The sequence below is a fragment of the Elgaria multicarinata genome, chromosome 15 (assembly GCF_023053635.1).
Source record: "Elgaria multicarinata webbii isolate HBS135686 ecotype San Diego chromosome 15, rElgMul1.1.pri, whole genome shotgun sequence".
NCBI classification, from domain to species: domain Eukaryota; kingdom Metazoa; phylum Chordata; class Lepidosauria; order Squamata; family Anguidae; genus Elgaria; species Elgaria multicarinata.
The window spans coordinates 9,053,568-9,073,887 of NC_086185.1; the positions used below are offsets into that span (position 1 = coordinate 9,053,568).

General features: G+C 40.8%; 2 long non-coding RNA genes across 2 annotated transcripts; both read right to left on the reverse strand.

Moving 5' to 3' along the window:
- Positions 1 to 4,297: 4,297 nt before the first annotated feature.
- On the reverse strand, positions 4,298 to 13,529 carry LOC134409122 (uncharacterized). The gene is made up of 2 exons (XR_010026159.1): positions 13,290 to 13,529; positions 4,298 to 5,349 (listed from the first exon to the last, which is right to left on the reverse strand). It is a non-coding gene; the product is annotated as an uncharacterized LOC134409122 (long non-coding RNA).
- Positions 13,530 to 13,873: 344 nt separating this feature from the next.
- On the reverse strand, positions 13,874 to 20,014 carry LOC134409121 (uncharacterized). The gene is made up of 3 exons (XR_010026158.1): positions 19,879 to 20,014; positions 15,087 to 15,351; positions 13,874 to 14,373 (listed from the first exon to the last, which is right to left on the reverse strand). It is a non-coding gene; the product is annotated as an uncharacterized LOC134409121 (long non-coding RNA).
- Between the last annotated feature and the right edge of the window lie 306 nt (positions 20,015 to 20,320).

Below are 20,320 nucleotides of genomic sequence, written 5' to 3' on the forward strand. Positions count from 1 at the left end.
AAGTGGCCCAGCTGTTTTTATCTTGGTTGAGCTTTTATACTGTATTTTATATTATGGTTTTATACTGTTGTTTTACACTTTGAATTGTCTTAATTTTGTAAACTGCCCAGAGAGCTTCAGCTATAGAAATGCAATAAATAAATAAATAAATTTACAGCTGCCATTTGCACAAAGCTAGTTCAGCAGCCAAGGAACTGGGAGAGAACCTTCCTCCCTGATGATATGTTATTATTATTATTATTATTATTATTATTATTATTATTATTATTATTATTATTTATATAGCACCATCAATGTACATGGTGCTGTACAGAGTAAAACAGTAAATTTTCTATTGGTAGTGGGAGTTATCACATGTGGGAGCACCCAGAAGTGGAGTCTTCCATCACATTTTCTTCAATGGATACAATGCATTCCACATTCTTCTCCTAAAATGGAAAGGAAAAACAAACCATGAATATTATGGCTGGGCAGCCTCGGTCAGAGGCCATCATGGTTAAGAACATAGATATTCTATAAAGGGATGGGTGGGGTCGATCACATGAAAAGTATTATCCTTAACAGTTACAGTTGTTCCTTTCCTCTGTTAATAGCTGAACTTGTTTTCTTGTTCATGGCAATACCAGCCATGAACTTCCTATAATTATTTAACCATGGGGCACTGGGGCATGGTCTCCAGGAATTCATCAGGAAGTATCCCGGGATACCTCGTCCATCTTCAGGCAATGGACAGTTTGTGAAGAGAAAATAGCATGCTGATAATTGAGGGAAATTGCTTAAGAGGATACTGACAGAAACAAAAATAGGCTAATTAGTTAACCCGCTTCTCTCCTCCTGTGATTCATGACTGTCTCCATTTAATTTTGCTGTCATTTATGTAGCGAGGTTAAAAATGGATTAGCATTTTTAGCTGCCTTTTAGCTTCCTCCTTTACATCTTCTTTTTTAATATGATGTTTTTGCATAGTAATAATAATACCGTATTTCTTCGATTCTAAGATGCACTTCCCCCCCCCATATAAACATCTCTAAAAATGGGGTGTGTCTTAGAATCACGGGTGCGTTTATGATTTCTTAGAATCAAAGCTTTTTTTCTGCTGGTGGTACTGAAATTAGTGTGTGTCTTACAATCGATGGCATCTTAGAATCGAAGAAATATGCTAATAATAATAATTAATAATAATTAGTTCAGTTCTTTACTCTTAATGCAAACCGATAACTAAGTTTTTTTTTAAAGGACCCCTTCATTCAATCAGCATTATTTTGTACTGTTATTCCTGTTCTCTTCAAAGAATGTACTTGTAACTGAAGACTCTTTAGCAACACAATTTGCCAATGTGTGAGGTTAATCTCTCTGGGGAACAAGTGTCAAAATCCATAAAACTGGAACAAGCACCCCTGGAGGGGGATTTAGGGAGCTCTCCTTCTTGCCCAATTTGGGAACTATAATTAACACATCAGCATCCTAAGAGGCCAGAATGGGCAATTAATGTTACTCCACTGCCTGGAACAAGCAATCAAAGATGACAGATCCAGAAACAAGAAGGAACATAAAGTAATCAGAGCCATAAAAGGTGCATGGGAGAAAAATCTGTGTATCAACTACAGAGGGTTTTTTTCCTACTCTTACTTGAGAGAGGTTTAATATAAAGCAAGCTAAATATGGCCTGTAATTCCTCAAAATGGTTCTGGGGTTTGGTTGGTTGGATAGGGACTTTGGGCATTTTGAGAATGTTGTAAATGTTCTCACAAAATAGCTGTCAAGGGCAGGAGCTACACTTCGGCTTTAAAACGGTTTATAACAGGGGTAGGGTGACTATATGAAAAGAAGGACAGGGCTCCTATATCTTTACCAGTTGCATAGAAAAGGGAATTTCAGCAGGTGTCATTTGTATATATGGAGAACCATTTGAATTTCCCTCTTCATCACAGCAGTTAAAGCTGCAGGAGCTATACTAGAGTGACCAGATTTAAAAGCGGGCAGGGCACCTGCAGCTTTAACTGCTGTGATGAAGAGGAAATTTCCCCAGATACCCATATATACAAATGACACCTGCTGAAATTTCCTTTTCAATACAGCTGTTAAAGATACAGGAGCCCTGTCCTCCTTTTCATATGGTCACCCTAAACAGGAGTGACCACTGTTGGGGCCCAGGACACACTACATATACAGTTTTAAAACCGTTTTCAAAGCGTATATCCTGCTTGGTGTAGATCTGGCTATGGGAGGGTGTTAACTATTCATAAAAATGGCTGCCATGTTTGGTATGTCCAGTCACAACTGGTGAGATGAAGGATCGTCCCGGGGTCATCCCTGTTCATGTAAATGCCACACAGGATATCCCTGGAGCAGGCAGGGACGACCCCGGTATGATCCCAGGATAAAACTTAGGTCTAGCTAAGGCCTAAAAGAAAAAGAAATTCCACTAGAACCTTAGTAAAAGGCAGAGATGGGTTCTGATTTTCAAAATACAAGAACATGCTTTTGAACCCAACTAAAGATAGTGTTGTAGAGTAGCCCTTTGCCTGCAGCATGTCCACTTCCAAGTTGAATAATAATGGTCAGGAAACTCCTGAATCTGAAAAAGACAGCATGACTTGGCAAAGCCCGTCATGTCCATCTAGAAAAACTGCCATGAGTGAGAAAAGAGAGTTAATAATAATAATGAATAACAGTTCTAAATATCTTAATGAAACAGGGCACCTAGTTGGGTGCATTGGTGTCCATGGGAACCATGTTGAAGACCCTGGCTTCAAAAGTTAAATAACATATTGGGCATGGCTACACCAGGTGATATCCCCGGATCGTCCCAGAATCATCCCTGTGTGTCCACATGACGCACAGGGGATCCCGGGAGCAGGGAGGGATGATCCCTCCATTTCCCCAGGATATTGCCCTACCTTTTTTTTGTGCTTTTTCCCATGGTCCCAGGACGATCCTGAGGACTGCAGGTGGTGTGGCCGCCCATCCCGGCTTCTTCTCTGCTCCCCAGTTTATTTTTTTAACTTACTTTTTTGCTGGAGTGCAGATGCACTCTACCTCCTGTCTTCTTAAAAATAATAACGGTGGGCATGACATCCTCCTTCCTCCCTGGACGTCCTCCCAGGGGGAGGATCTTGCAATCAACATGTCATGAGATCCTACACCTTCCTTCCCCCTGGTGTAGACATATCCATTGCTGCTGCTGGTGCTCCTCCAGTAAATCAGGTATTTTAGCCTGATTTACTGTTCTCATTGTTATGATTATTCCTTTATTTCTGTTTTGTGTAACCCCTTCCACCCCCTCATATATTTTAATGTGATTTTAGACTGTAAGCCTCTAGGCAGGGTATTGCTGTTTTATTTCCATATTCTTTACAACACCAAGTACATTGTTGGTGCTATATAAATAATAATAATAATAATAATAATAATAATAATAATAATAATAATAATAATAATAATAATATCCTCCTCTTTTGTATTCTCAAGATTTTTCCATCCTGGTTATGGATGTGTGTGTAATTTTTCATCATTTCTTCTCAAACCCTAAGCAAAATCCAGTTCTCATCCAACATGGAGAGGACCATGTCTTCTGAATAACTGCTAAAGGTAAAGAGCCTGTTTAATAATAATAACAATAATAATAATAACAACAACAACAACAACAACTATGAGAATGTTTTAGAGGTGTCAGAGAAATCCATTTGGAGGATGGTGTTTACTGATTCCTAGGTTTGGCCAGCCAGATTTTGTTTCGTTTCCTGCTGCCGCACCTGACTCAATGTGTAGTGACTCCAGACACTTTGCACATCTTCCAGAATTCTGCACATTGTGCGGGGAAAGGTTCTGAAATATGCACCAATTTCTCTGCAATTTAGGCAAATGTCTTGGCCACTTGCGAAATTATGGCCAAATGTTCACAAATTCCACAAATTGCAGCCGAGTTTGTGGAATGTGTGCAAGTTGCTGAGAAATGCATGTAAATTGCAGAAACTCTCCACCCATCCCAAAATGTGCAAAACGTTCCTGAACGTGGGGAAACAGCCCCACAATTCAGATCACAGATGCAAGCCCAAAACAGAAATGGATTTCCCAGTCATGGATATCCCTAGAATGTTTAGCCCTTTGTTATCAGAATATTTGCACATCAAACACTGACTGCAATCAGGTCACAGTGGATGCTGTCTGGAGGCCCTGCGTGAATGGTGCATGGGGGGTGGGCGGGTGGGGGAGAATTGCACCATGTGGAACACACTAATAGTATTTCATTAAGAAACTGTAAATAGCAACAGCATACGCTGGATGTGCAGCTGCATTCATGGGCCATAAATGCTAATGTTTATTACCAATAAAAGTCAAAGGAGCATTTAGTAAAGCAGTTTACCAAACAAACATTAAATACTTTAATGCATTAGCTTCAATGGACAGAATCATGTTATTTAATTAACGGTGGGTAATTTGATAGGTTTGGTTTAAAATAAATAAATAAATAAAAACCACAAGTGATTTTCCAGTCCATCCAGAACAAATCTCTGATGAGTACAAAAAGCAGAACAAATGTACTTAAATACAGGGGTGTGGGGTTGAGGGCAGGTATAGAAAGGGATAGAAGTTCATTGGCCTGTTATACCCACCCTTGCTTCAAGAAGCTCTGCTTGTTTATTTATTTATTTTATTTATTTATTTAAGGATTTTTATGCTGCCATTCAGCCAAAAAAGGCTCTCACGGCGGCTTACAAAAGTATTTCTTGACAGTCCCTGCCCACAGGCTTACAATCTAAAAGACATGACACAAAAGGAAAGGGGATTGGGAGGGAGGAGGAGGAGGGGGGAAAGGAAAGTAGATTCAGGCACTACAATCTTAGTTGCAAAGTTCAGCAGTTACAGTTGACAGCAGGAGGGAGGGGGCTCTCAGCTGGAGCTGGACCCAGGCACGGTGGAGAGGTGCCTGGCTGCTGCTTCCTCCCTCACTGGTGGCCTCTGCAGAGACAGTTGGTGGCAGGAGGGAGGGGGCTCTCAGCTGGAGCTGGACCCAGGCACGGTGGAGAGGTGCCTGGCTGTTGCTTCCTCCCTCACTGGCGGCCTCTCCAGAGACAGTTGGCAGCAGGAGGGAGGGGGGCTCTCAGCTGGAGCTGGACCCAGGCACGGTGGAGAGGTGCCTTGCTGCTGCTTCATTTTCCTCTTTTCTTCCTCATCTCGGCTACCATTTACCCAAAGAGGTTCAAAATATCAGATGCTGTCAGTGTTCTTAAATCACTGGGATCATGTGGTTCATTTCTCCCCAAAATATGGTGACAGTAAAGGGGGTAGCGTGAACTGTTGCTCTCCTCAATCCACCACGTTTTCTTGCTGCCAGTCCTGATGGTGCTGTAAAAAAGAAAATTAGCTAGTTACATGTACATTGTAGAGCTGCTGTTTCTCCATTACCCTATTTATTTAGGCTGTAATTGTATGCAGATGTATCTAGAAGTAAGCCCCACTGAGTGCAGTGAGTCTTAGGCCATAGCTAGACCTAAGGTTTATCCCAGGATTGTCCTGGGGTCAAACCTGTTCATCTAAGTGCTACACAGGGCATCCAGTGCTCAGGCAAGGACAAACCCGGAATGATCCTGGGATAAACCTTAGGTCTAGCTACGGCCTTAGTTTTGAGAAGGCATGAAAAAGATTGCACTGTTAATATCCTGAGCTCATTAGCCAATGTATACTAGGGTACAAGGGTAACCATATGAAAAGGAGGACAGGGGTCCTGTGTCTTTGACAGTTGTATTGAAAAGGGAATTTCAGCAGGTGTCATTTGTAGGCATGCACTGCCTGGTGAAATTCCCTCTTCATCACAACAGTTAAAACTGTAGGAGCCCTGCCCTCTTTTGTATCTGGTCACTCCAGGATCGCTCCTGCAGCTTTCACTGTTGTGATGAAGAGGGGATTTCACCAGGTGCTGCATGCATACAAATGACACCTGCTGAAATACTTTCTTCGATACAACTGTTAAAGATCCAAGAGCCCTGGCCTCCTTTTCATATGGTCACCCTAAGGTATACTGTTAAAAGGAGATTCTGCCTTCAGCTGTGAAGAGTTAGGAGGAGAAAGGAGTAGGAAGTAGAGAGACAAAGGGAACAATGGGTTTGAAACCTGATCATTCATGGTAACGCTTTAAAAAAAACACACCAAAGAAAGGATACTGGATAATCATTGTGAAAGAATTCCAAGCAAAGGGGAAAGCCAGGGCAAATGAGCAAAGATGAGAGAGGGAGAGAGCTGACAGTATAGAAGACCCACCCAGAAGGTGGGAGTGGGTGGGTTGTAAGGAGTAACTCAGCACACCAAGGGAAATTGATGTAGCTATAGAGGAAGTCCGATGCAAAGTTTATAGTGAATCCAAAGAAAAATGAAGCCAAATAAAGAGGAAGTTGGGAAGGCGGCCCATAACCAGAGTGAATATTTCTTTCTTTCTTTCTAACATTTATAAACTGCCTAATCTTAAAAGCTATTTCAATCAAAGCCACAACAGAAATATATTTAAAATATATTGAAAGCAACACTGTTCAAAACCATTTTTTTTAAAAAAAAAACTACGTCATTACAAAACAATACGCAAAAGCAATAAGATGGAGCAGTGTATGGTCAACAGCAGTTATTTACAAGATAGAGAAGCAAACAGTGAAGAAGTACGTTTTTCAGGAGGTGTTTGAAATGTAGCACATTTTCTGCCTCTGAAATCGCATGGGGGAGGGTTCTCCAGAAGGTGGGTGCCACCACTGAGAAGGCCCACCTTCAAGGTATTCTAAGGGTCACATTCTGTTGGTCTCAGAATGGCCACCATGACTTCCTCTGAAGACCTAAATGGTTGGGTGGTAAATATAAGAGGAGGTGGTCTGCTCTGTATCCTGGTCCCGAGTTCTTTAGGACTTCATGTGTCAACAGCCTAACCTTAAACATGTCTTAGTAGCTAAAAGGCATCCATTGCAGTCTTATATGGCCATAGCTGGTTGCCCCACTGAGCTTTCTAGCTGCTGCATTCTGCACTAGCTGCAGTTTCTTAGCCAAGTACAAGGGCAGCCCCACATAGAACAAATTACAGTAATCTAACATGAGTTCAGTAGTATTTATTGAAAACATCTGTATCTCGCCCTATATCGCTAGGATCTCAGGGCGGCGTACAGAAAAAATTATACGATATAAAACAATAAATATACAGCTAAAAACAAATTAAACCATTAAAGAAGTTAAAAATGTAGGGATGTTGTGAGTTTCCAAGTGGGTCTGGGAGTCCAGCATGCCCTTTGTCGAACTGCCATGTTGTGCAAAATGGCCGCTGGGTCATTTCCAGTAAGGTCTTGTTGTGTAAATGGCAGCTGCAAAGCAGCCATTTACACAACAAGGCAGGCATAAATGGAGCAGCATGTGTAGAGATGTCTTATTCAGATGTTACAGAGAAATAGATCTGAGGTCTCATAAGCATAGTGGTGACAGCTTGCCCCAAATCTCCTAATGACCCATCTAAGCAGGTTCATATAGATATGAAATAACATTGGGGACATGCAAGTGCCCTGTGGCACCCCACAGTTCAACTACCAAGGCACAGTTACCCGAGGTTATTGTCTGGAACTGCCCATTAGTAAGAGCTGAACTCCTGTAAAACAGTGTCTCAGACTCGCAACTCACAGAATGGTTCAAGAAGACACCATGGGGGTATGAAAAGTTGTTAAGAGATTAAGAAGAAGTAACAGGGTCACATTCTCTCTCCCCCACCCCCCTCTCAAAGAAGGACATCCACCAGGACGACCAAGGCCTATTCTGTCCCGAAACTGAGCCTGAAGCCAGATTGGAATGGATCCAGATTAAAAGTTTCACCCACAAATAGTTGAGTAGATACAAAGGGCTCATCTACAACAAGCAGGATATTCCACTATGAAAGCGTTATATAAAAGGCATGGAAGTGCACTGACAACTGTTGGGGCCCAAGACACATACCATATACCACTTTCATACCACTTTCACGGTGTTGTATCCTGCTTGGTGTAGATGTGTCATGGGCCACAACAGTTGTTAGTGTACTTTAGTACCACTGTAAAGCAATAGTGTAGATCCTGCAGAGCACTTCAGTACCACTATAAAGTAGGGGTGTGCACGGACCCCCCGCTCCGCTTCACTTGCAGATCCGCCATTTTCCGGATCGGGCCGCTCCGCCCCGCCCCCGCTCCGCCCACTTCCGCTCCGCTCCGCCCGGAGCTCCGGATCCGGATCCGGAGCTCCGTTTCCCCCCCCCATAGGCTTGCATTGAAAGCTAAAAAATTATACAACTTTTTTTCTGTTCAAGTTAGAAACCTCATGTTTGGCACCATGACACCTCATGGGGATATACACACGCATGCCAAGTTTCAAAGCAATCCCATCATCCCCTGATTTTTGGCGAATTTTTGAAAATCGGGCACCCCACACACAACATCCCTGCGAGGTGGGCAGGGGAGGAGGGAGGGAAGGCAGGCAGGCATGCAGCTGGCATTTCTGGGGGCATAAGGAAGTGAGCCAAGGATAAGCCAGTAATGCATATAAAATGGAATAAATCAATCAATAAACAAAGGAGGGGTGGAATTAAAAGCAGCAGTGTTGCTCAATAAACAGCAAGAAGAATTTTTTTAAAAAGGCTATATCTGTCTTTTACCAGCAATAGGGGGACGTGCCCGGGGGAGGGGGAAGTAGCTGCCAGTTCAAGACACTGACAACCACCAACAGCTCCGAGAAGAAGTAAAACGCTCACTTCGACTCAGAACAGGCATTGCTCCACCACTGAAAAGTGACCATTCACTTCAACTCATGATAGGCATTGCTCCACCGTTTTACTCTCTTTGGAAGGCTCTATGGCCTTCCAGTGCAGGAGAGGGTGGGGGCACGTCCACGATGAGATGCCCTAGGGGAGCTCATCCCCTTGCACCACATCGATTCAGTTGTTCACCAAGGTTAGGGTGGGGAGCAGTGCTGTGTTTCTATCTCTTATTCTTGGCTTAGTATATGATTTCAGGTTGTGTTTGTGCATTTGGTGGGGCTACTGTGTTAAAAAACACGGGGAAAAGCCCGTTCAGATGAAGAAAGAGAAGTTTCCCAGAATCCCAAGTTACCTGTTTTGCCTATGCCCTCCTCCAACTTTGGGATCATCATGACCGGGAGCTGACTCTGCCCCTCAGCCCTTTGAAAAAGGTATTTTTCCCGCCGATTTTTTAAAAACTTCTAGCCCACGACCCGTACGATGCAGAAAGTTGAGAGTGGTCTCAAAATGACCCCCATCCACGACTCTCTGTGCACAAGAATTTTCAGAACGATAGCTTAACCCCCCCCCCAGTTATCCCCGATTCTTTCCCTCAATGCAATCCTATGGGCGAAAAGCCGAAAACGCAGTTTGAGTCGTGCGGTTGACCCGATTTTCACAAAAACATTGCACGTGAACCACAGCACGCAGAAAGTTGAGAGTAGTCTCAAAATGACCCCCATCCACGACTCTCTGTGCACAAGAATTTTCAGAACGATAGCTTAACCCCCCCCAGTTATCCCCGATTCTTTCCCTCAATGCAATCCTATGGGCGAAAAGCCGAAACGCAGTTTGAGCCGCGCGGTTGACCCGATTTTCAAAAAAATATAGCACGCGACACGGACAACGCAGAGAGGTGAGAGTGGTCTCAAAATGACCCCCATCCACGACTCTCCGAGCACAAGAATTTCCAGAGCGATAGCTTCAAAAACAACGTAGTTATGCACGATTATTTGCCGCAATGCAATCCTATGGCGAAATGTTTTCAAGATGGCGACCGGAGCGCTCCGCCTGAACTCGGAGCTCCGAAAAATGGTCGCTTCTCTTCGCCTTGCTTCTAGGGGGTCCACGGTCCGCTCCTACTCCGCCTCTGGGTAAGGCGGAGCAGGCCAATCCGCTACTGCTTCTACGCTCCTAATCGGAGCGGAGCACATCCCTACTATAAAGCAGTAGTGTGACTCCTGCCTTTTATATACCACTTCCATACTGATTTCATAGTGGAATATCCTTCTTGGTGTAGATGAGCCCAAAGTGTGTGTGTGTGGGTCTGGAGAAGAGGTGGGTTGCTGGATGTTCTCAAGGCAGGGGAGCTGGAATTCTCCACCAGTTTAGGGGGAAGCTAGAAAAAGAAAAACTCTAAAATCAGCTCTAGAACTTCATTGAGCAGTGTTTCTGAACCACTAGGAGGCCACAGTGGCAAAGCGTGGGTTGCCGGCGCCCGGGGCAAGGCAAGTATTGCACCCCTAATCCGTGGACCTCTAGCACTCCCTGAGTCCCTTCCACCAGTCCAGTATTGAACCCCTTACCCCCACCCAAGAACATGTATTATATTTTAAGAAAATACTGATCTATTTAAAGTAAAATTAATTTAATACTAGTATACCGGTACCTACATTTATTTAAAATCGCCTGGTTTTAATATGTGAAAAATTTTCAATAACAGTATTGAAATCTACATTGAAAATGTTACGTGGCAACGTTTATTTGCCCCGTCTACACAGTTGGATCTACACAGATTTTATTTTTTTAAATTTATTATTACTACTTCCTCTTTTTTTAAAAATTTTTTTTGTGCCCCTAAAAATTTTGCACCCAGGGCAACTGCCCCTGAGGCCTCCCCCATGCTATGCCACTGGGTGGCCACAACCTTTGCATTTCCCAAAGGTTTAGGATTCATCTCCTGGTCTTTGTATGTGTGGAATCCAAATACAATGAGATCAACCAAGGTACCAGGAGAGAATGAAAAGGGGGAGGAGGGTGAAGATCGAAGCACTAGTGTGGATATAATCTTATGATCAGACTGTTAGCTGAAGGAGTTCAAGTAACAATGAAGTATGTGAAGGATAAGATGACTTTTAAATAACTATGTTTGGGGCTTGACTGCATTTGATAGTAGTTTATGATCACAGTAATCATGCTGCTAATGTTCTGTAATTCAATTACTACACAGTAGTGAACATTAGCAAATCTGAAACACAGTGGGACAAACCAGTTAAATTCATATTTCAGAAATATCAGTATTAAGCCGACTGCATAATTACCTCTGAAAAAGTTGCCACTTAAGACACAGCAATTTAAGGAATAAATTATGAAGATAAATGTTGTCGGTAATTTACCATCATGCGAGGGAGAAGGAGGTAAGAAAAACAAATACAGCTAAAATGGTTATTTCCCTTCTAAGACCCAAATATTGGCAATGTGGAATCATTTTAGACTTGTGTGCATTTTGCCCCTCTAAAACTTGTGACTAAAATGAATGTACAATTATGGCTTGATTTAACCTTTTTTGAATTACTTTGAAAGCAGCGTAAAATGTCTTTATCCATACAAGGTTGGATCCAAAGCTCTGTAAATTGGAGGGAAATTGCTCCTGGCAGTTTTCTGAAAATGGTTAACAGAGAACTAGGGAGGTTCTCTAATAATTCTTTGCCTCTTGGACAAGATTGTAGGATCTGTTGCACAATCAGGATGACTGGGTTTTGTTTATTAAGGATATATGATTATTATAGTTGGGGCTTTGTTGTTGACATGTTAATGGAACTCCTTCCAAATGCAGGTGTTAAGGAACAAATCTGTCCCTATTTCCATATTTAGGGATGTGTGTATTTATGTGCATGCGAATGTGTACTAGTCAGTTTCAACCTAATGTGAAAAAGGCAAATTCTAGGTTAGGCCTAATTTTGGAAAGGAATTGAAAATAAACCAACCAATATCATACTGTCCTTGTACAAGTCTATTGTAAGACCACACTTAGAAGATTTTGAACAGTTCTTATACCTGCATAAAAAAAAAAAGGATACAGAAGAAGAAAAAAAGCAGAAAAGGGCAAATAAAAGTATCAAGGGTGTAGAACAACTCCCCTTTCATTGATCAGTTTATTTGATCTTTTCTGCATTTTTTACAATGGCAGGGAACATTTAGCTTATGGGGAAAATGTAAGGGAATACATGCTAAAGGTGTACAAAATTGTGCATGGTATAGAAAAAGTGGATGTTTGCTTTGAAAACCTGTTTGCTTTGAACAGGCTCTACACTATCCTGCTTGATTGCACTTAACCAAGCTGGTGTTAATATATCACTTTGCAAAATTTGGACAGATTGATAAGGGGTGTATAAGAATTTCATTTTTTACCCACAAAACATGCAAGCATGCCCTGTTCGAAGCTACAGACTCTAGTATTAGCATGTGTCCATCAAAAATGTTTTTGCAAATTGTCAATATGTGTTCATGTTCATCCCAGGTGGATTCACACAAATATCTTAATTTATACAAATTTCCTCAGTAGACTGAATCAACCCCACTTTAGTCTATGGAGGAAATTTGCAAACTTTAACGGGATTTGCACAGTTTGTGGAGATTTGCACAATTCTCCCATTTGATCAGTAAACAAGCAGCAATTGCATATGTGAATAGGCTGTTAAGCTTCTTCTTCTTCTTCTTCTTCTTCTTCTTCTTCTTCTTCTTCTTCTTCTTCTTCTTCTTCTTCCTCTTCTTCTTCTTCTTCTTCCTCTTCCTCTTCTTCTTCCTCTTCTTCTTCTTCTTTTCCTCCTCCTCCTCCTCCTTCTTCCTTAAATAAGCATTTCCAGTTAATTTTTTATCTTGCCCTCTATTGTTTTATTGAGATCTTTTAGCATTGTTCTGTTGATTATAGTACTGTTATTTTAATTGCATTGTTTTAATGACTTATCACACCTGTAATGTGAACATATGGAAAAGCAGATTATAAACCTCAAATAAATAAAAAAATACATGCATAAGTATATACAAATATGTTTATCATAACTCTGATCAGATACTCTTGACAGTAAGTTAGGAATGGGTGGATCTGATGAACCTGATTCCATGGTTGTGCTGTTTTTCCCCACCTCCAAGCCTGTTCTGTTCCACTTCAATGTGGATGTAGGTTGTGTTTTGTTTTGACTTGTTTTTAATGAAAAAGATCTGTTCATTTTGGGTGTATCTATTTTAGAATTTTGTGTGTTTGCATTTTTTAAATGCTGAATGCTTTTGTACTCAGCCACCCAGTGAGTAAAGCTGGTCTGCATGCATTTTTGAAATACATGCATTTCTGTTTGCTTACATTTCAAACACACACATTTGGGGCACTTTTTTTCCTGTTCTCCTGAATGTATGTTCTCCTGAATGTTACAAGGCCTGAAATCTCACAGAGAGGATTCCTCATATATCCCTACAGTACACAAAGTAATACAGTGATATACAATGTTCATTCTATGCTATGAATGCAGAGAGAGAGAGAGAGAGAGAGAGAGAGAAAAGTCACCTTCAAATGCATCAGCTTGTCCTCTACCATGCCAAGATACAATTCACGTCAGAATAAATTGCATGATTGATATCATGCTCTGTCTCAGAGAACTCCTTGATTCCTTTTTTAATCAATATTGGGTGGGGGAAATAACAGGGTAAAATAAGAGAAGAAATCATAAACATTGTAAAAAAAATGCTGGGTGAAATTTCATTTTGGCAATTTTTAAAACAGTGAATATAGAGTAATCTCTCTCTCTCTCTCTCTCTCTCTCTCTCTCTCTCTCTCTCTCTCTCTCTCCTCTGCATATTTATCTTGGTATTCCATTTTCAACAAGTATTCAGAGAAATATAAAAGCACCTCATGGTAATTGCACATAGGCTTCACATGCAGAAGATCCCATGTTCAAGCACTGATGTCTTCAACTGCCTCATCTCAAAAAGGTATTTCAGAGATAGGAAAGCTGGACATAAGTGCATACAAAATGATTAGTGGGGACACATCAACTCTGCTTGGAGAAAAGATTGTCCATGGCTTTTTAGTATAGAAAAATGAAGTTTATAAAAGTGTGTACGGCATTGAGAAAGTGCTTTGAGAAAATTCTTCTCCCTCTCTCATAATATTGAAAGCTGGGATCATCCAATGAAGCTGAGTGTTTGAAGATTTGGAACAGATAAAAAGGACTTCTTCACTTTATTTATTTATTTATTTATTTATTACATTTCTATACTGCCCAATAGCCGGAGCTCTCTGGGCGGTTCACAAACTATTCCCATGGTACTATGGGAATAGTTCTCATTAGTTGTGGTGAAGGCCACCAATGTAGATGGCTGAAAAGGTGATTAGATACATTTACTTGAGGATAAGCCTCTCAATAGTTACTAGTCATGACCAAAATGGCCTCAGGTTCAAACCCAAGCTATAAAGCTGCTACTTCAGAGAGAGTGCAACCCCATCCAGAACAAGTCGAGAACCCTCCATCCAATCAAAAAGCCACCCATTAACAGGATATCAGTTTTATCTGGATTCAATTTCAGTTTATTGGCCTTCATCCAGTCCATTGTTGCAGCCAGGCACTGATTTAGCACAGCAACAGCCTCACCTGAAGAAAGCAAAAAGGAGAAATAAAGCTGCATGTCATCAGCATACTGATGACAGTGTACTCCAAAACTCTGGATGACCACACTCAATAGTTTCATGCAGATGTTTAATAACAACATGGGGGACAAATCTGACCCCTGCAGAAGCCCATGCTGGAGAATCCATGGGGCTGAGCAATATTTCCCAAGAACCACTTTCTGGAGTTGACCATCCAAGTAGAGGTGAAACCACCACAATGTAATGCCTCCCACACCCAACTCAGACTGTCATCCCAGAAGGCTACCATGGTTGATGGCATCAAAAGCACCTGAGAAATCAAGGGGAATCAACAAAGCCACATTCCCCCTGTCTCTCTCCCGACCTAGGTTATCATACAGGGCAAACAAGGCTGTTTCCATGACAAAATCTGGCCTGAAGTCTAACTGAAATGCATGTAGACAATCAGTCTCTTCCAAGAATGTCTGGAGTTGCATGTCAACCACCCATTCAAGAACCTTTCCCAGGAAAGGAACATTTGCCACTGGCCTAAAATTATTAAAATTTTCTGGGTCCAGAAAGAGTTTCTTCAGGAATGGTCTCACCACTGCCTCCTTGAAGCAGCCCAGGACCACTCCCTTGCAAGAAGGCATTAATGACCTCCCTGGACGAGCCCGCTGTTCCTTACCCACCAGTTTTTATGAGTCAAGGTTGTAATAAGAAAGTGGTTGTACTAACCTGTCCAACACCTTGTCAACATCCTTGAGCTGTACCAACTGAAACTCATTGAAGGCTGTGTTCTAGATACCTTACCAGATACCTGGAGAAGAGGCTGATGCTTGGGAAAGTGGAAGGCAAAAGGAAGAGGGGCTGACCAAGGGCAAGATGGATGGATGATATTCTGGAGGTGACAGACTTGACCTTGGGGGAGCTGGGGGTGGCGACAGCCGACAGAAAGCTCTGGCGTGGGCTGGTCCATGAAGTCACGAAGAGTCGGAAATGACTGAACGAATAAACAACAACAAAACTGTCAACCCCTTCACTGTCATTTTCCAACTAGTCTTTTCCATCTATCCAAAATCACCAGCCAATCAGAATCAAGTGCACCTGATCCAGGCCCCATCTAACAACATTCAAAGTGATTTTGTCTCTCTCCATCCCAAGCAACTCCATCTCCAAGCAACTACCACATGGACCTTTGACCATAACAAAACAAGGCCTTAGGCCTACTCAGATACACTGTAGCCTCACAGAGGCCACACAAAGTGAACATCACATAACACCAACAGCTATATATAGGATTTTGTTTTCACATGCACCCACTGCAATTTATGAACCATCTTCAAAGGCAGCCCCATGTAGAGTACATAATGATATTCCAGCCTGTATATGACCAAAGCATATGTCCCTAAGGGAGGGTGCTCTTTCTCCAGATAAGGCTGCAGCCAGTGAACAAACAAAAGCTGATTTAAAAATAAAATAAAAGCATTCTTGGGCCCCTTATACCACTATAAGTTAACTCTATGTGTTTTACTTCAGATTGAGTCTTTGTTCAAATATCTGCAAATTCTTTGTTCCTAATCTTTGATGTCTGACATCACAGGCACAATTGAAATACCCAATCTACAACTAAGCTGAAAGGAGATTTTTCCTTTTCTCTTTCTCTCTGAACAAAGTATTGAAAGTCTAATAGGAGACCCTCGACCACTTGTATTTTATTTAAGACTCTTTTGAAGGTTTTCTTTCTTAAAAACCATCTATGTTCATTTGTGCAAGAAAATTCCCTGAACACACTCAAGTGGCAAAAATATCCGGGTGATGCTTGTTTTTGGCTTTAAAATAATCTCATTCTAAGAAATTAAGTCTTTGAATTTAAAGAACCACAGGCTCTGGAATAATATCAAGAGAAAAGGGCATATACTGTGTGAGATGATATCACTCATATCCATCTGGGGTTGTACAATATGTCTATTATCCACTTTAAATATAAGCAAGCATCAGTAAAGCACATCTCTGGCACCAGATTATACATTTCATGTGGTTAAGGAAGCAAAACGTATAGAATTAGTCAAAGTTGTCATGCATAAAATTTCTGCAAAAACCACAACTGAGTAAATTAAGTTCTTGGCAAAGAGTAATATTACAGTAAAAATGAAATGGTTTACAAAGCATAGCCAGTTATATGTAATCCCCCCATTTATTATTATTATTATTATTATTATTATTATTAATAATAATTTATTTATATAGCACCATCAATGTACATGGTGCTGTACAGAGTAATAATCACACATTTTATATCAGTCATTATCCTTTAGGACAATTGTCCGTTATCTATCATTACCCTTTATTTTATTTTTTACTTATTTACAAGATTTACATACAATACTACATCCAGTAAAATTATTGAGCAGTGAATAATGAAAAGGAAGAAGAAGGAGGAGGAGGAGGAGGAGGAGGAGGAGGAGGAGGAGGAGGAGGAGGAGGAGAGTTAAAATATTTAAAAATCAAATTATGGTAATAAAACCGTGGGTGGTTAGTTAGAAAAGGGTTGCTTAAATAAAAATGTCCTCAGCAGGCACCACAAATGAAGCATCTGCCTAACATCAACAGGCAGGGAGATCCATTGAGAGAGGGACAATACTGAAGGTCCTACTCTGGGTGGGCTCTGAACAGACCACAGGTCCATGCAGAATGACCAGATATGCCTAATCCGAAGAACCCAGTGACAGGGCAGGCTGGTAAGGGAGAAGGCACCCTCTCAGGTATCCCGGTCCCAAGTTGTTAAGAGGATTATCCACCAATAGCAAAACCTCAAACCTGGTCTGGTAGCAAATAGGCAGCCAGTGATCCTGTTCAGATGACACGCTAAGCCATAGTTAGACCACTAATGGTTTTACAGCAAATGGTTAGTGAGCATATTTAAACTGTGGTTTGGTAGCCACCATAGCTAGAAATGGTTCACCTGACACACCAAGCCATGGTTCACGTGACACACTAAGCCATGTTTCACTCAAAGTGCTTAATCATCGTGGCTTAGCATGATGTCTGAACAGGGTCAATGGCCTTAGCTAGACCTAAAGTTTATCCCGGGATCATCCTGGGGTCTTCCCTGCCTGCTCCTGGGATATCCTGCGTGTCATTTACATGAACAGGGATGACCCCAGGACAATCCCGGGATAAACCTTAGGTCTAGCTTAGGCCAATGTTGTTCCTTCAGTAAGGGTGTTATGGGCTGAAAAGGGGCAGTTCTTGACCACAGCTGAGCTGCTGAATTGTGGACACACTGCTGCTTCCTGACCAACTTTAAGAGCAGCCTCATCTTACAGTAATCCAGTCTTGAGTTTCCTAGATTTATTTAGGTATGTGTCAGGACCGCCCTATGCATCACAATAGGCCTTAATACTGGGGAATTTGGGTCTGCTTCCAAATCAGGCCAGAATGATTTAGAATCCAGTACTGCAGCAGAAAACTCAAGGCTTGAGTTTTCTGAAAAGTAAAGAAAAATTAAATATTTGGGTATTAAGGTTACTAAAAATTTAGAAGATTTGGAAAGTGAGAATTTAAATGGATTGAAAAAAGAGATAGTAGAAAAGTTAAAGAAGTATAAGAAACTGAATCTTTCTTGGTTTGGAAGAATAGCTTTAATAAAGATGAAAATTTTACCTAAGATTAATTTTTTCTTTAGGATGTTACGAATAAGAATTTCAGATTTAGAGTTAAAAAGTTGGCAGAATCTTATAAATAATTATTGTAATGCTGAGAAGAAATCAAGGAATAATAAAAGTAAATGGTATTTAACCCAAAAGAAGGGTGGATTGGGTCTCCCAAACCTTGAGTACTATTATATAGCAAATAGGTTAAGACATATTGTCGAAGCAATTTTAGGGGTAGGGGACTTAGAATGGATGGAGGAAAATACATTAGGTAATATTGAGTTAAAATTGCAGAATGTATTTTTTAAGGAAAAAGGGAAGGGTAAATGGCTTAATGATCTAGATAATCACTTTTTGAAGTTCCATTGGGAACTTTGGAATAAATATAAAAAGGAGATGCTTTCAAGTAATTCCTCCTTAACACCGGTGACAATGTTAAAGAATTTTCCTGAAAATTTAAAGAATAGACTAAGTAAAGTTTTAAAAGAAAAAAACAAAATGAAATTAAGAGAATGGTTAAGGGGGATGAATACAAGAGAGAGGTTGGAAGAAGTTTTAAAAGATTTGAAATTAACGTGGTTAAACTATGGGCAATTGGAACAATGGACTAAAATTGGGTAAGAGAAAATGGAGAATGTGGAGAGAGGACGAAATTTGAGGAATTAATCGGAAAAAAAGAAATGGACAAGGGACAAAATATAGGGACAAAAGGGTTAATGAGTCAACTATATAATATATTAACTGAGAAAGGAGTGTTGGACAGTGTCAGGAAAGTGGTTTGGGAGACCGATTTGAAGATACAAATAGGACGGCAAAGATGGGATGGACTATGGAGACAGAGAGTGTTGAGAAATATGTCAGTAAGAATAAAGGAGAATTACTATAAACTTGTATGGAGGTGGTACTTAACTCCGGTCAGATTAAATAAGATTAATAAGCAGCTTTCAGCAGATTGTTGGAGGGGTTGTGGTGAAAAAGGAATGTATTTACATATGTGGTGGGATTGTAAACATGTGCAAAAGTTGTGGAAGATGGTGTTCTTTGAGATTGAGCAGATTGTGGGATTTAAAGTAGAGGTTACACCAAGGATTGCATTACTCTCACTGCAAGAAGAACTTAAATGTAATAAAGAAACAAAAGAACTGATAACGAACCTGCTGACGGCTGTGAGGCTGATGGTAGCCAGGAACTGGAAGATGCAAGGAGACTATTGTATTGAAGAATGGTATAAAGAAGTGTGGGACATTGCTATAAATGATAAATTGACATGTAATATTAAAATGAAAAGAGGCATAGTAAAAACGAACGATTTTGAGGGTATATGGGAAAAGTTCCTGGAGTTTGTGTTCTTTAAAGGAAGTGGGAAACGACCAACAGATGAAACTATGAGTTTTTGGAAACAGGAATGAGATCCCGAGGTGGGGGGAGCACTGTTATGTTTAGTACAAATATGTTTAATAGGCAAAATTTGAACATACGATATTAAGGCAATTTTATGTTTATGTATTAAGTGATTTTATTTGTTGTTTTTGTTGTTGTTGTATAATAAAATTAAAAAGAAAAAGAAAAAGAAAACTCAAGGCTTGTGAACTTGGCACAGCTTGACTCTCAACTGATTACATGCCAATACAAAGCACAACTTCTGAACAGCCCCAACTGCAAGATAAGATTTTATCTCCACTCCCTGATTTATTACCTTTGATGGTGGGAACCAGACATATAGATAAATTTGATGAGGAGGGAGTTATGGGGGTGTTACCCATAGTGAGATATCAAATCAAGAGGAAGGAACAGTGATGGACTCCTCAATATTCTCTGTATTTACAAGCTAAAAGAGCCATTTCTTTGTTTGTTAAGAGATGGCCCCATCTTACCTTTAAATGATGGCTCTATTGGAGGAGGACACACAGCAAAGATAAGTCCCATGAGTGGTGTGGTGGTGGTGGAGGTGGCATCTCTGGTTTCGAGGGGAGGGAGGTAAGCAGGGCACCCAGGAACCCACAACACCCACCTAGTGAATATGATGATGATTTTTTAAAAAAGAAAAAAATTCAAAAACCAAATAGGGACACTTTACCAGGGACAGGGACTAGAATAAAAACCCTAAATGAGCATTACTATACACTGTGATCCTTGGAGGTACACCTTTCAGTAATTTGCTCTGCTTACTGCTCTTATGACTTTGTGATTGATCATATTGTTCTATTATTTATTGTGTTTATGGCTGTTGTGACCACCCTAGGGTTTTATTGAATAAAAGAAAGGCAGGTATACAAAGTTTAATAAATGAATGAATGAACAAACGGGGAAAGCTGG